Source organism: Sceloporus occidentalis, unplaced genomic scaffold (assembly GCF_023333645.1).
Source record: "Sceloporus occidentalis isolate IW3139 unplaced genomic scaffold, rSceOcc1.0.p SCAF_1, whole genome shotgun sequence".
NCBI classification, from domain to species: domain Eukaryota; kingdom Metazoa; phylum Chordata; class Lepidosauria; order Squamata; family Phrynosomatidae; genus Sceloporus; species Sceloporus occidentalis.
Genome location: NW_028316981.1, coordinates 108022958 through 108037166, shown reverse-complemented (window position 1 = coordinate 108037166; position 14209 = coordinate 108022958). Strand labels below are relative to the sequence as shown.

The 14209-nt window shown below is 44.5% G+C and overlaps 2 protein-coding genes across 4 annotated transcripts in view; one reads left to right on the top strand and one right to left on the bottom strand.

Moving 5' to 3' along the window:
- The window catches only part of LOC149321942 (putative calcium-activated potassium channel subunit beta), a 31268-nt gene extending 26107 nt beyond the window's left edge, over positions 1-5161 (bottom strand). For all 3 annotated transcript variants that reach the window (XM_089531727.1, XM_089531717.1, XM_089531708.1), the window contains exon 1: positions 5024-5161. The gene's annotated coding sequence lies outside the window, so the exon portion shown is untranslated. The remainder of the gene's footprint in view (positions 1-5023) is intronic.
- LOC149321939 (A-type potassium channel modulatory protein KCNIP1) overlaps positions 1-14209 on the top strand; it is a 799364-nt gene that overhangs the window by 94077 nt on the left and 691078 nt on the right. The gene's annotated exons all lie outside the window — the stretch shown is intronic.

Here is a 14209-nt window from a genome sequence, read left to right as displayed (position 1 = left end):
CTACTGCTGCTTTATGCAGCATGGCATTTGCATAGCCATAGTTTATCTTTTATTGCCTATTTCACCAGTGAGATTTAGGTTCTGTTTTTGTCTATTGAACACCTATTATTTGTGATGTCAAAGGAGGAGTTGTTTCTGGTTCTGCAACAGAATCTGATAGTATTTCCTTCTTTCAAGACAACCTCACAGATGTGTGACAGCTATTTTCTGTTTAAAGCCCAGATATGTTTAAGTGGTTATAGTCATATATAACCTTCTGTTAGGGGCAAAAAAATAGTTTACTGCAGAGTCCCTTGCATGTCCAAATCTGTACTTACTCAAGTCCCATTATATACATCTGGATAGTGAAATAGTGTCCCTTATAAAAATGCCAAAATCAAGTTTTGCTTTTTAGAATGTAGTGTTTTTAATGCATTTAAGCTGTAGATGGTTGAATCCATGGATGCAGGATCCATGAATACAGAGGACTAACTGTACTCATATCTAAATTTGCCATTTCAATAATGATGTCTGGTTTTGCTGTTGCTGTCCTAAACATCAGCCTTCAGTGACAGAGAATAGTATGAACAGAGCACAATGCCCAGCAGGTCCTCTATAAATAGATAACCTTAGCTACTTTTCCAATGCTGTTTTGAGTATAAAATAAAGTGTTGCCATAAATTTAGTCTAGGAGGAAAAGAGTTCTCCCTGGTTAACAATGTCTGTAGTTGCCCATAGCTTAGGGAGAACATTTTAGTTCTGCCATTCCTTTTCCTTTTCTCTCTTTTTTTTTTTTTGGGGGGGGGGAGATATTATTAATTGTGTTGTTATTTTATTATTCCATGTTGTTGCTGCTGCTAATGATGATGATGATGATTATGACGATAAATTCCTAAATCTTTTGTCCTACTTTGGACTTGCTCACTTTTTCCTAAATATTTTTGTTTTGTCTTACTTGGCTTATATGTTCATCTGATCCTCTTTTAATAAACATTGCCAGGGTCATCCACAAGAATCTTGGACTTATTTATTAAATCTGTGGCTTCACTCATCTGAAGAGCTGTTCAGCAAATGTAATAAAAGTTCTTTTAAAAAACAAACAAACACAGTCTAAAGTGATATATATATATATATATATATATATATATATATATATATCTCACAACTAGAGCAATGATGAGATTAATTATCCTAGTATAATGCTATGCAATGATAATCAAATGCTGTCTCTGCTTTAATAAGAAAACTCAATCTAAATTCATGCTTGGTTCATTTCCAACTATTAGTGCATATCTAGAAAAAACATCTTCCTGTATTGAATAATTCAAACTTTGCTACAGGCTGCAGGGTTCACAAGTCTCTCCCCTCCCACCCTATAAGCAGAGCATCTCTCAGTAGGTATTATTTTGGTGCTCTCGGGGAGATGAAAAATCTCATAGTGGTTGTCAATGTTTTGATAGGATGTGCTTTGTTGTAGATGATGATGATGATGATGATGATGATAATTTCTTATTCAAGTTCAATATAGATTGAAATGGAAAATGTAACTAAACTTATGAAACCATTTAAACATATAGGTTAAAACACATAATAGGATTAACACAGTACGCATTACACATAAAACTCATCCAGACATAAAATTTAAAATATACCAGTTTAAAATTCATGGTTTAAAATTGAGTGGGTAGGCCTGCTGGAAGAAAGAGGTCTTTAATAATGTTTTAAATTCAGACAGTGTCTTTAGTTGTCAAAGTACTCCTGGCAGGTCATTCCACAGTCTAGGGGCAGCCAACAAAAAGGTCCTGAGTGGCTGTTACTAGTCTAATGTGGCTGGTTAAAGTAAATGTCTCCCAGAGAATATACCAGGCAGATTATATGCGAGGAAGTGATCCCATAGGTAACCTGAACCATGTAGGGCTTTAAAGATAACCAACATTTTGTATTTTGTCTGGAAACTAACTGGCAGCCAGTGGACTAATTTTAATATTGCTGTTATATGCTCATTCCAAGGTATACCAGAGATAAATCTGGCTGCTGTGTTTTGAACTAATTAAAGTTTCCGAACTTGGCACAAAGGCATCCCAATGTACAGCACATTGCAGAAGTCCAGCCTTGAAGTTACCAGCATGTGCACTACCACTTTTAGATCTTCCAATTCTAGGAAGAGGTGCAACTGGCATATAAGCCAAAGCTGATAATCATCCTGACCATCACATCTCTCTGAGCTGGCATTTGGAGAGACTGACCTAGGAGCACTCCCAAGCTGTGAACATAGTCTTTCAGGGGGAGTGTAACCCATCTAGAATTGGCCAACACACCTCCAAACCCAGATTAAAACCCCTAATAATAAACACTTCTGTTTTGTCTGGATTCAATTTCAGTCTGTTTGTGTGCCCCCCCCCCCCACATCCAGTCCATTACTTCCACCAGGTATTAATTCAGAGGAGACACACTATCCTCAGCTGAGGCTGTTCTTGAGAAAATCTGCAATATTTTTACATCATTGCTGTGAACTAGATCTCTGGATGGGTGCAGAACTGCTGGTCTAGGGAAAGGGAAAGAGGAGAGGCCTGTGCATATTCTCAGCAAAGGCTTCATTAACACAAAATAGGCTGACAATAAAAGGAAGTATGTAGCATGAGAAAAGGCAGGGAGCTGGCCTACTGTTATAATGGAGAATGACAGAACAAAAATTACATTCAAAGCTGTGTGGTTCACAGGAGGCATATGGGAGGGTTTACCATATGATTCAGTTGGCTGAATGGCCTCTCATGCCTGTTTGAAGTAACTTATGGCTTGTGTTCCAAGCTTTCATTAAAACAACAACAACCACAAAAACAACCACCAGTCTTTAGCCCTTATAGGAGCTGAGTTATGTGGGAGGAGAAAATGTGTCAGGTAGAAGTAGCAAGAGAAGTAGTCATAAAATGGCAGAAGGTGCAAGAGAGTGATGACTGTTGGCACAAGATGAGGCAAGGACAGAGGGGTTGGTGGCAATGATGTCACTAGGAGGTGTGGGGTGTGTGGACTGCACTGGGTAACACTCCAGAACAGGGGTGACACCTGGATGAGCACCCTGCTGTGTGCCATGGCATGTGGGAGGGAGGAAGTGCGCCCAGGCACACACAAGTAAAGCAGTAGGAGCTGCTGTAGTTGGGTGTGGCAGTATGAGGGGAGGGAAAGAAATGTGGGAGATGCAAGTGCTTGAATACAAGAAGAGAGGGAGGGGAGTGTGACAATGGTGCAAGGTGAGCAAGTGAGGGAAGGATGCTCTCAGATGAGGAGTAAAGGAAGGGAAGCATTGTGACAGTATGAGGTAAGCCACAATAAATTACGGGGTGGAAAGAGAGGGTGTGAGATGTAGTGACAGAGTGCAAAATGCAAAATAAGTAGTTCAAAGGTGAGGCAGAGTGCAAGGGAAAGCAGTGCAGTTTATATTTTCTCTGTAAATCAGAAGTTGTCACCCCTGGGAGGCTCTTGTCATATTTTCTTGGATTAGTGCCTTTTTGACCTCAGAATTAAAAATATATATATAGAAACCAGAATTGATGCCCCTAATGTATAATACTATGCTAATCTGATGAGAATAGCACTAGAAGGGCCTCTGTCTGTTTATCTCATTAATATTACTAATCAGCCTGGAATGTACATAACCAGTTTACATGGTTCCTATCCTGCTATTAATCCTCAAAACAATCCTATAGGATAGCCTTGAGGTGGTAAAGGCCCATGATCATATGGTGAATTCCATGACCATGCAGGGATTTGGACCTAAGTGTCCATGTTCCAAGTCCAGCCATTTAAACACTCCTTTATACAGGTTGTCTCAAAAGAGCAGTTATTATAAAGAAATGGTATCAAGGCTGAAATGTAGTTGTATAAATAATGTGGTTCTCAGTGTGCTGAATTTGCACGATCAGAATGGCATTAATAATATACGTAACCACAATATATTTACAGTACAGAATATGCTTTCTCAGTTTGTTCAGAAATATATGTCTACCAAAATCAGATCCCATTTTCTGAGTGCCAATTCTTTTATAACAAAAATGGAACCATCTACATGTGAGAGGTAATAGCAAGTCCTGAAGAACATCAAGGTTTGTGGAAGCTCCCTTCCCCCCAAAAAAGTTAAATTCTCTCTCTCTCTCTCTCTCTCTCAAGATAGATAGATGGATGGATGGATGGATGGATGGATGGATGGATGGATGGATATAGTAAGGAGAAAAAAATGCATGGTTAGAAATGCAAGCTGGGAGCAGTGTATATTTCTAGAGTGGTTGCACTTTGTCTAAAGCCAATCCCTAAATAGGATTAATCAAGATTACCTTTTAACAGATTATCATGTAGTTACAACATTTATATTAGGTACTTAAATAATAAAAAACAGTGGTGTGAGAACTATAAAATACATTTTTAAAACGACTTTAAATTCTAGTGTCTCTTCTACTGTCAAAAATCCAATAGTTCTTTTCCTTTCTTTTTGCTAATGGTTGTCTGGAAAGGGTTGCATATGCCTGCCTGTCACAAAGTTTAGAAGACTGAATGCCTCTGTATTTTTCTGTCATCTTAATACAGGGCTTCTCCAAATTCATTTGTATCCTAAAATAACTTCTACATACTTTGCTGAAAAAATGAAAATAGCAATGTGAATATGAAATACATTCAGTCCCTTTCAGAAGACTTTGCTGCTTGAAGCAAAAGATGGTCATTAAACAAAACTAGCGCATGGTCCCTAACAATGGCGCTTGGGCAACCATCGTGTGTCTCACAAGGGATTAACATCATGGCTGCTAAATTATTTGCTCTAGTTCCTATACTTTTTTACATTAGAAGAAAATATGTATTTTTCTGTTCTTATCTATCGTTTCAGACAATAAAAATCTGCAATGCTTCTGAAATCTGTTCTGTGTCTGGCTAGAAAAAAAAGAAAAGTAAGAAAATCTTTCAAGAAAACTTAAAATTCTGTGTCCTGTACATATAACAACACTGTACTGCACTGCACCGTAAAGAGAAAAACAAACTTTTCTCAAGCAATACTTACAATCATTGGGGAACTGGTAAAGTTAAAATTGCTCTGAAGGTCTTATGTTCATGAATTTTGGGGTAGTTCCTGGTGGCTGAAAGTGTGTTTCATGCTGGCAGCCAGAGAGCAACTCCACAGCTATAAAACTTCTTCTCACAGAACTCCCTTGCACTGATTCTTGAGACAGGACTTTTAGCTAAGGTCCCTTGTTATGAGATCTTTGTTGCCATAAATGGTAAGGTATGGAAGTGTTCAGTCTTTTAAAGATGAATTGCTGCACAGCAGAGATCTACAGTATTGTGGATAATTTCAAGCTGTTCACATTATCATGGACATGAAAAGCAGGATGGTAGAATTCTGAAGATGTCTGCTTTGTACCACCTACTTATATCAACCTGCTTTGCCTCACTGCTTATATCAACTGTAACTCTAGTGATTGGCTTCATAAAATGGGAGCCCATATTCCTTCCTAAATAAGCATTCAAAGCAAGTATTTTTAAGATTATGGCAGGCTTCTGTCTAAGTTCAGTGCAGTACTAATAGGCAACATTACGATTAGTGTGGTAGTGACAGGCCTGAGCATATCTTAAGATCGCTGCAGTGCTAATATACCTGAGCATATATGTATGGAAATGCAGTATGGACAGACCTGAACATATTATATGGTTTTTCTCCATGTGAGCAAAGACTGACATATAACATTGCTGAGCTGCAACAAATTCTTGGTATCTCAATGGTGTCTTTGGCATTACTATTACTGCTTATGGCAGGACACCCCTAAGAAAGTGAGAAAGTAAAAACAATCAAATGACAGGGGGGGGGGGGAGAATTTTTGAGAGATTTAAATAAGACAGTGGTTCCATTGAAGTTTTGGGTCAAAGGTTTTCCTAAAGTCAGTTAGCTATATCTTGGCTGACACATTCTTGTCCATTTAGGGATGAATAGCTAGTTACTGCTGAACTTTCCTGAAGAGAAAATGGATCCAAATGTCAGGCAAGACACACATCAAAATCCTTTAGTTATTGGGAGACTGAAACCTTAAATGTAATTGGTTGTGTATCCTTAAAAGCATCACTTAAAAAAATAAAAGGAATTAGACTGCAGATGCTGTGGGGACTTAGTTTTCACACTTTCAAGTTGAAATGCTCAATATTTAACTGGAGCGTCAAAGAGCCAGATTTTGGAGGGCGAATGAGGGTACATTCTAAAAAATGTTAATACAAAGGAATTTAGAATGTGAAAAGTAAACAAATATGATTGGTCACGGTAATATCATGCCAAAGCATAGATATATATCACGCTAAAAGTGTAAAGACTGGAGTTTAGGTTAATGTCAGGAAGATGAATTTGAATTCTGAAAGGGTGCTGTGAGAATCTTTCTAAGAAAGAATCTAGAATAGAATCCATTCCAAAGCTCCATGTATGTGTTATCTGTTCCACAAGAATGAGTCATAGGTAACCTGCTGTGATGGTCTGAAGCCACTATTACAGAGTCATTTCTGATTTATGGAGTCATTTCTGACTTATGGAGACCATAAGGGAACCCTGTCACTGGGCTTTTGTGCAGTTTATTCACAGGGGGTTTGTCATTGGCTTCTTCCAAGGCTGATAGAGTATGAGTTGTGTAGGGTCACTAATTGGTTTCCATGGCTGAATGGGGATTTGAACCCTGGTCTCCCAGTGTATAAGATTTACACCACTATAACATGATCACTTTGGCTAAGATCAATTTCTTTCCCAAATAATGAATGCATAATTACATCATAGTTATAATTTACTGGAACAGGAGCATTTAAAAGTTAGTTTTGTTGTTATGGGAGTGTGGGGAGTAAGAATTCAGGAAATTTCTGCCATGACAGAAAAAAGTAGTACTCATGGAGTAGTTTCTAGATGTGTAAAAATAAAACGATTGGTTCCTGCTTAGCCAGAAAAATGGTGAGGCATAGGTGGATTATAAAATGGGTTTTACGGTACTTCTTATATAACTCCCTTTATTTCTGAGGACTGGCAGTAAAGTAAAGCTTCTGTTACATTGGGTATGGAGAAATGCTGGGTATTTAGAATCACAAGAGGGCCTAGACTTGTGGAATAGGTGGGGTGGGGTTGGGGATGGGGAGTGCCATTCTCTTTCTATGTTAAGGGAATTTTGGTGGGAAATGATAGGTTTATTTATTCTGTCCACCCAACTTGTGATTAAGCCAATCTTCTCAGGCAAAAATGACATTTTTGAGGCAAGATACTAGATAACATTCAAAACATGGGCAACTTTTCTCAATTTACCAATTTTCTTTTTTTTCCTTTTAAAGGCAGATGTATATGCTGTTATTTAAAAATGCAGTCCTAAGGAGGAAATGAAGGGAAAGAGAAGCCTAAATCTCACTAGTGTTTGGACCTTATCACACGTGGGGGGGGGGGGGGGGTTGCAGCTCAGATCCGCAGTCACTCCTGTTCTAGCAATGCAAATTAAGGTTAAAACGCGATGTTTTACCACACCTGGTTGCCTTTCTGTTGCTCTTCTGAATTGAGGGGGAAGCGAAGTCAGTTCTATTCCAAGCAAGTCACGTGATGTGGATTCAAGCAGAGTGGAGTGAGTGCACACTCTATTACCACACCGGAGGGTTCAACGATTCGAATTGGGACCCTTGCACATGCTCAGTGGGGCTCTGGACGCTGTCCTCCTTTCCTGCCCCTCCTCAGCTGTCATCCTTCATGGGGTGAAGAAGCAGTCAGGGGATGATGGGATAGATGGCAGGTTGGCAGAGAGGGTGAGATGGGGATGCAGGAGCAATCGGGAGATGATGGGATGGATGGCAGGGGGTCCCTGGGGGATTGGGATTGGGATGCAGGAGAAGGCAGGGGATGATGGGATAGCTCTCTGGGGGTCCCTGGGGCCAGGATTGGGATGCAGGAGAAGGCAGAGGATGATGGGATAGCTCTCTGGGGGTGCCCTGGGGCCAGTACTGGGATGCAGGAGAAGGCAGAGGATGATGGGATAGCTCACTGGGGGTCCGTGGGGCCAGGAACGGCATGCAGGAGAAGGCAGAGGATGATGGGATAGGTCGCTGGGGGACCCTGGGGCCAGGATTGGGATGCAGGAGAAGGCAGAAGATGATGGGATAGGTCGCTGGGGGTCCCTGGGGCCAGGATTGGGATGAAGGAGAAGGCAGAGGATGATGGGATAGGTCGCTGGGGCTCCCTGGGGCCAGGATTGGGATGCAGGAGAAGGCAGGTGATGATGGGATAGCTCGCTTTTACATGCTAAAAGAGAATAGCCAGATTTTGCAACTAGTGAAGGAATATGTGGTAACTGTAAACAGCAATCTTGGCAGAAAGCTTCAAATTGTTCAGACATAAGATGCTTGTGAGTACATGTAGCACCATACCAAACATAGCTAAAGGAGACATAACTCCTTACATATCTAAAAAAAATGGAGTTGCAGAGAGAAAGAATGGTTCACTAATAGAAGTAGCCCAGGGGTAGGCAACCTTTTTGAGCTGGGGGCCGGGTTGCTGTCCCTCAGACAACTGGGGGGCCGAAGCGGGGGAGGAGCTTCCACCCTCCGGGGGTGGGGCTGCGTGCCGGGGTGGAGTTTCCACCCTCCGGGGGCGGAGCCGCATGCCGGGGTGGAGCTTCAACCGTCCAGGGGCGGGGCCAGCACTGGAGGCCTCCCCCTCTTTGCCGGCCCCTGAGGGGGCCCCAGGCTCATCAGAGGCCGGCAAAAGAACCAGCTGGGGGCACCAGCACAGGAGGCCTCCCCCTCAGGGGCCCTTCCTCTGCCAAACCTCCCTCCGGAGAGAGAGGTCTGGCGGAGGAAAGACCCCCAGGAAGCCTAGGACGCTGGCCCGCCAGGCCTTGGGCTCCCTCAGGGGCCCTTCCTCAGCCAAACCTCTCTCTCCAGAGAGAGAGGTCTGGCGGAGGAAAGACCACCAGGGAGCCCAGGATGCTGGCCCGTCAGGCCCTGGGCTCCCTCAGGGGCGCTTCCTCAGCCAAACCTCTCTCTCCGGAGAGAGAGGACTGGCGAAGGAAAGGCCCCCAGGGAGCCCAGGACGGCGCCCTGCCAGGCCCTGGGCTCCCTCAGGGGCCCTTCCTGTGCCAGACCTCACTCTGGAGAGAGAGGTCTGGCAGAGGAAAGACCTCCAGGCAGCCCAAGACGCCAGCCCGCCAGGCCCTGGGCTCCCTCAGGGGCCCTTCCTCGGCCTAACCTCTCCCTCCGGAGAGAGAGGTCTGGCAGAGGAAAGACCCCCAGGCAGCCCAGGACGCCGGCCCGCCAGGCCCTGGGCTCCCTCAGAGGCCCTTCCTCGGCCAAACCTCTCCCTCCGGAGAGAGAAGTCTGGCAGAGGAAAGACCCCCAGGCATCCCAGGATGCCGGCCCGCCAGGCCCTAGGCTCCCTCAGGGGCCCTTCCTCGGCCAAACCTCTCCCTCCAGAGAGAGAGGTCTGGCGGAGGAAAGACCCCCAGGCAGCCCAGGACGCCGGCCCGCCAGGCTCTGGGCTACCTCAGGGGCCCTTCCTTGGCCAAACCTCTCTCTCCGGAGAGAGAAGTCTGGCAGAGGAAAGACCCCCAGGCAGCCCAGGACGCCGGCCCACCAGGCCCTGGGCTCCCTTAGAGGCCCTTCCTCGGCTAAACTTCTCTCTCCGGAGAGAGAGGTCTGGTGAAGGAAAGGCCAGGGAGCACAGGAGGCTGGCCGGCCAATGGGGGCAGGCTGGAGCTCCAACAGCCCACCCCTGCCAGCAGCCATTGGCCAGCCAGCCCCAGGAGGAGAAATTCCTCCTATTTAGCCCTGTGCGTGGCCCTGCAGGCCCACACAGGGCTACAGGAAGCCGCCAGCGCCGCCGCGGTACCACCTGTGGCAATCAGCGGCAGGACCAGGCTGGGGGCGGTCCTGCCGGCTCGGCGGGCCAGATCAGGCCCGTGGGCCGGGGGTTGCTGACCCCTGAAGTAGCCCATGCAGCTGGAAGGGGCTCATCTATGCCTAACAGTGGAGGAAAAGAACTGCCAGTGACAGGTTGGTCTGAGCATGTCCTGTGGAGGGTCTGGATATTTCGTTAACTCCTGCCTTGCCAAGATGAAACAGCCTGCACCCTTATGAAGTCCAAAATCCTGACCCTAGAAGTGCAAGGACATGAGGAGCACCTCCACTTCTATTTGGCATCCATCCCCCAGTTTCTGTTCATCCTGGGTATGGACTGGCTCTCATTCCATGATCTTCAAATTACCTGAGCCAGTGAGGTTGTGATCTTCTCCTTGAGATATTGTCAGTCTCACTGTTGGTCCTTGCATATCTATGTTGCCAGATACAGATCCTGATCCTGATTCTGATCCAACCAGCCCCATGGTCCTGCCTGCCAAGTACACAGACTCCCAAGATATATTTGACTAAAAATAAGACCTTTTGCCATCCCATCAATATTATGATTGTCTGATTGATCTAGAACCTTGCTCTCCGGTCCCAGTGGTGTGGATTAATGCTTTGTCTGGACCAAGTTAGCATTTCTTTGAGAATTCCTGGAGAAAAAAAAATCAGACAGGACTTCATCTGCCCCCATCTCTCCAGCAGTGTGCCCTGTACTCTTTGTCCAGAAGAAATGTGGGGAATTACGCTTTTGTAATTACTTTTGAACTGCAACAAGGTTACGATTAGCAACCGTTACCCACTGCCACTGATCCTGGAACTCCTGGAATGACTATGCCAGACAATTATATACACCAAACTGGACTTGAGAGGAACATCTGACCTGGTGCACATCTGGGAGGGGGCTGAGTGGAAAACAGCCTTCTGAACCTGCTACAGGCACTGAGTATATGGTCATGCCCTTTGGCCTCTGCAACACTCCTGCAGCATTCCAGGACACCATGAATGACATTGGCCGGTTACAGACCGGCACTTTAGTGCGTGACGAGCACGCACTGGGGTTACAAAAGGGCGGTGCTTCCGCACCACCCTAACCCTAGTGTGTGCTCGTCATGCACTAAACGGCGGCGGCCCTTCCATACGGCCGCCACCGTGAGGATGTCACAGCTGCGCCGCCTCTAGACGGGGCGGCGCAGACATGACGTCTTTGCTCCGCGCCAGGGCGCTTAGTGCGCCCTGAACACGGAGCAGGAAGGAGCTCCGTTTCGGAGCTCCTTCCTGGTTTAGTCCGCTGGGCGCAGCCTTCAGACGGCTGCGCCCAGTGGACTAAAAGAGAAAGGGGCCAAGCGGCCCTTTTCTCTTCTCCCCGCTGCCGTGGGATGTCCTTGGGGCTTGAAGCCCCAGGGACACCCCTTTTCAGGCTGTGGGGAAGCGGCGTTTTGCTGCTTCCCTGCAGCCTGAAAAGCGGCGGATCGGGGCCTCAGCAGCTGCTGTTCTGGCCGCTGAGGCCCCGATATTCCGGGGAAAGGGGCGGGTCCAGACCGCCCCAAATGGGTGGTCTATAACCCGCCATTGTTCAGTATTATCTGGATTGCTTCATGATCATCTATCTCAATATCCTCATTTACTCCCCATCACACCAGGTCTATGACAGTCAGGTGTAGGTAGTATTGCAATGCTTGTGAGAACACCATCTGTATACCAAGTTAGAAAAATGTGCTTTTGGTTTGCCCACAGTTGACTTTCTTGAGTCTTGCATTTCACCTACCAACATTGAGATGGACTCAGCCAAGGTAGAGAACTTCATTTTCTGGTGGCCTTTTCGGTGTGGAAAGGTGTCCAGAGGTTCTTGGGCTTTGCCAGCTGCTATTGGAAGTTCATTGAAGACTTTGCCCAGGTCACTACACCATTGACAGAGTTACTCCAATCCTATGTCTGGTTTCAGTTAAAAAAAGCTCAAGAGGCATTCCAGTACCTGAAGCAGCAGATTACCTTTTTGCCTTTTGCTCCAACTTCCTCCATTCCTGTGCATTCAGTGCTGTGTTTCATCAGTCCCTCCTGACACTGGATTTGTCAGACCCCCTGCCCCCCCCCTGGATCTTCTGCCCCTAGTTGTGGTGCTGAGGCATGATCATGGAAGGATGCCTCTAATGTCCACACCTCGGCTCTGATTTTTTTTAATTTATTTCTTGTAATATAACATCATATAATAAACAATATAATAAACACCTCTGATGTGCTGATTCCACTGACATTATCCTAGGAAGCCAGGTCTGCTGCAACCCTCGCAGGGGAGCTCTGGGGTGGGGATTGATGTCATGCCTCTCCTGAAAGTTCAGTTTCATAAGATGAAACAGACATACCACAGGTGTGCCCTCCTCCAGCTCAGTCTGACAGCCACCTGAGTGCTCCACAGGTGAAGGAGGTAAGAGAGAGAGTTCTAAATCCTCAGGAAAAGGGAAGACTTTGGCATTTGGCACAAACCCAGTCCCCACAGGTGAAGTGAGAGGCTGCAGTCACACAACTGGGAAATGGCCTCTTGAAATACAGTTTGCAAGAATGAACAGGCTTTATAAATCAAGGTCGTTTCCCCATTTTGGTAACTGGAAACTTGGCTTCTCTTTTAACCTTCATCTACTGTGAGATCTGACTCTAGTGATTTATGATCCTGGACTGTTTCTTGACTCCATTATATTGCTATTCTTCATGTACCTTGCTTGGATTTATGGCTCCTGACCCCAGACTATTTCTTATAGGATGCTACTTCTGTTAAGGAAAATGCAACATGGGACATACAGTAGAAGAAATAAAACATGTATGTGAAAGTCACAGTGACTAAGCAAGAGCAATTAAGAAGCCACACAGGTGAAAAAGCTAATGTAATTTAGAAGTCTTGAATGTCAAGGACAGAATTATAGAATGTACAATTGGAAACACCTGAGATTCATTAAGTGTACAAGGTGAAATGATGAAACTCTTAAGTATGGGTTGAACTATGTGAACCAATCAAAATGAATGTACATGCCCACTGGGTGGAAACTGACTAGTGGGTGGTGTTTAACAATGGCTATAATAATTGCTATGTTTGCCAATGTATTTTGTGGGTAGTTTGGAGATATAGTTGGAGTACTGGAGATTGTAGAGATTGTGATTTGTAGGGCATATAGTATTTGTATATACTGTAGTAGAATAAAGTAGATCTTTTTTATAAGACTACTGAGTTGTCTGGTGTCTTGAGTGAAAATACAAGAGCCAGCAGAATCCTGGAGAAGTTTGGAGACATCTGAGGAAGAAGAGTGAGAAGGCTTGGAGAGTTTGTCAGGGTCTTCAGCCTATTCTCTGAAACTCTGCTGCTTTGGAGAAAAGCATTAACCACTGACCAAAGCTGGTCAGCACCGCTGCATAACAAGGTGGTGAGTTAGAGCCAGAGGTGAAGAGCTACAACTCCCATCATCCCTGACAACTTCTTCCTTCAGCTACTGCACTTTTTGCACTTTGCACATTGCATTTTGCACATTGCATTCCGTTACAATATGAGAACAGGACACATTATTTTACAAGAACATATTGAGAAAATACTGCTGATTTTGCTATAAACACTTATTGCCCTACCGCTGCTGCATTCTGCATAACATAAGTATCAAAAGCCCTACAAAGCAGGTGAATAGAGAGAGGGATGCTCCTTCAAGTAGTGAGGTCATCAGCCATTTAGAGCATTGAATGTTATGATTATCATCTTGAATTTAGACCAGAGGCATATTGGCAGCCAAATACTAACAGCCAGAAACTATAAGTTATGCTGGCTGGGGGATTCTGGGGTGTGCAGTCCCAAAAGCAAAATTTACATGAGCTGGGGAAGAGCCCTCCATTCATCATATATACTAGTATTCATGAACTGTAGCATAGTTAGATATTTTATATAAAATAACAGATCCTGTGTCGTTTCAGTTTCTAGTTTTTGGTTGATCCATAAATGAGAGTATAAGTAGCACAGTTGTTGCAGTCAAGAGCAGGAAAATGTGGCATAAAGAATACAAAAGTAGTTTAATAAGTGTCTTAACATTACTTTAGTACTGCTTTAAAAGAAGTGAGCTGTGAAATGAAAATATTTCCTATCTTAGTAAAACTCAACAAGGTTATTAGCTTCCTCACATCTAATTGAAGTGTATTAATAGCAAAGCAAATTGTCATTTTAATGTCAGAAGATGTAAAGGGAAATCTATAGAAGCTGACCAAAGAGAATTCAGGCTGTCTGCATGTAATTGCCTAGTGGGGGCAAAATATGTTTTTAGGCCCATGTGAATAAAATACAGGCCATAGTTTTAAAGCTTGCAAGTTTATTACACAGATG